Below are 2,643 nucleotides of genomic sequence, written 5' to 3'. Positions count from 1 at the left end.
ATCATATAGGCTAATGGTATAATAAATCATTATGACATATTGTGTACATTTTGGACTTCTAAGAGTATTAATATTCAAGACATCGATGGAGATGAATCTCAAGCCTACATTACAAAATCATCAATGATGAAACTCAACTTAATACTTGAAATATCATTAATTAAGTCTTACGTTCAATGAGACAAATTGCATCATATGGAGTAACTGCAAGTATTATAATATAGAAGTTTTCATCCCAAGTAAAGTGCTTGGAATCCGTATTGAAAAAAAAAAGGTTGAACAAATAAAACTCTTAATAGACCTACAGTAGCATTTCACTGAAGTATTAAATATAGTACATTTCTGATAGAGTCTACTCGTATAATGTGAAGTGTAGCCGCCTTAAGGAGTTAAGGGCTTGACTTCATCTGATAGCATTTGTGAAAACAAAACACAAATACAAGACCATAAAACTGTCAGTAATAAAATAGAGCAGTCAATGGATTACAATTTTTAGGGAAAACTTCAAAAACCCCCGTTGTGGTTTCAATTTTTTTCACTTTAATACCCTGTAGTTTAAAATGTATCAAGTTAGTACCCCGTGGTTTCTCACTTTATCACTTAAGTACCCTGTGGTTTAAAGTGTATCAAGTTAGTACCCTGTGGTTTTGCACTTTATCACTTTAGTACCCTGTGGTTTTAATTTTGTATCAAGTTAGTACCCTATAGTTTTTTAAATCACAAGGTACTAAAGTGATAAAGTGTGAAACCACAGGGTACTAAAGTGATAAAGTGCAAAACCACAGGGTACTAGCTTGATACATTTTAAACCACAGGGTACTAAAGTGATAAAGTGAGAAACCACAGGGTACTAACTTGATACACTTCAAACCACAGGGTACTAAAATGAAAAAGTGTGAAACCACAGGGGGGGTTTTTGAAGTTTTCCCCAATTTTTATATGTGAGATATATCAAATTAGTAAAAGAATTGTTTGTTCATAGACATGTCCACCATTCAATTATTGCTACCTTTGATGTGTCTTCACTAAATGTAGGTTCAAGTTTTAATACACCTGTACCTATGGATAGGATTTCGTAAAGTTGTCAAGAATTGTTTTATTTTTAGTCTTCATGTATATATTTTTCTTTATTTTGATAATGTATTTTTTATGTATATTAAAAATTGGTGGGAAATTTTCAAAATAGTATAGTTATTTAATTTAATTTAATTTATCCTTTGACTTTTTGTGAATGGATGTAATTCTTAGTGAATAAATATGACTCTAATCAAAGGGTGTGACTTTTAGTGAATGAATGCGAAAATATGCGACTTTATGGTATGTCCTTTTATGCATCAAATCAAAATTCATAAGTTAAAAAATAACTTCATGAAACACTCGTTCATAAATTGTCACTTCATAAAACACCAGTTTGTGATCTATATAAGCGCATAGCATTGACTGCATAAGTACAGATGAAAAAGTTCAAGTCTCTATTCATAATAACTTTTTTCTTGTTTCTTATTATATTTCTTCCTGACAACTTAATCAATTGGGTGCTCAAAGGCCAGCTTTGTGTGTGGAAACACAATTGGGGTTAATGCTTCATTGTATCCTGGGAGGCTATTCATTCACTCAGTGCATACAAACTTGCTCGAATGGTAGGAACGAGTTAAACCTTAGGAGAGTGGCTTTACTGCATGCCTTGAAGTCTTTTTTATCTTTCTACCTCATATATTCTCTAGTATATTTTTTGCCACAACAGGTCGCGTAATCCCCTAGTGTACTGGATATCCTATACAAATCTATTAATGTCGTTTGCTTTGCTCTGGGAGATCCTACCATTCCTTTCAAGTCATACTACTCACTAGGTGGTAGTCAGTTTGCCGAACTCGTTTTACCTTAGAAATGCGTCTCTGTGAATATGAGTTCCTTCCCAGAATCCGATTTCTCTATAATCACATTCACATGAAAATTTACAATATTATTTGTATAAAAATACTGCGAATGGGATGATTGTACCATCCATCTAGAGCAAAGTTCCTAAATCATCTAATACAGACAGCCAAATACATTTTGTCTCATACAAACACTCTACTCATCCTACCTACGTAGAGTTGCATCTAATGTATATCTTGTCATGCCCCAGGGCCAGTTTGGTAAAGCCTTTTCGAAAAATAGACCAGTTCAAAAGTAAAACCAACAAAAAATGCCCTTATTTTTTTTTAATTTTTTTAGAACTTGCCCACGAGACGAAACAAACCTGCCACAAATACTGGATTTCTCCTGTCCACTTGGACAGAGTCTTTCCCGTATTTGCACGGCGCACCACTGTGAGTATCTGTTGCAACAATCATCCATTCACACAAACAACATTCACAATGCAGATGCTCACAATAATCAATCAGCTAGCTATCCTTGAGATGATGCATTTTCTAAGCACTCCTTAGGCGAAGGATGATAAGATACACATTATAACAATCAATTCTATCATTTACAAGTGTTTCCCACACAGAAACTATACTTTGAAATACTAAGACAAATAATAAATCTCGAAAGTCATTTGAAAACGGCCTCCCATACGGAAACTCATTCTTTTAAAAAGCCGACTACCTCCAGAGGTAGAAAACCACATGTCATAAAACCAAAACTGCAATATAACCA

Source organism: Ananas comosus, linkage group 10 (genome assembly GCF_001540865.1).
Source record: "Ananas comosus cultivar F153 linkage group 10, ASM154086v1, whole genome shotgun sequence".
In the NCBI taxonomy this organism is placed as follows: Eukaryota; Viridiplantae; Streptophyta; class Magnoliopsida; order Poales; family Bromeliaceae; genus Ananas; species Ananas comosus.
Note: the sequence above shows the minus strand (reverse complement) of the source record.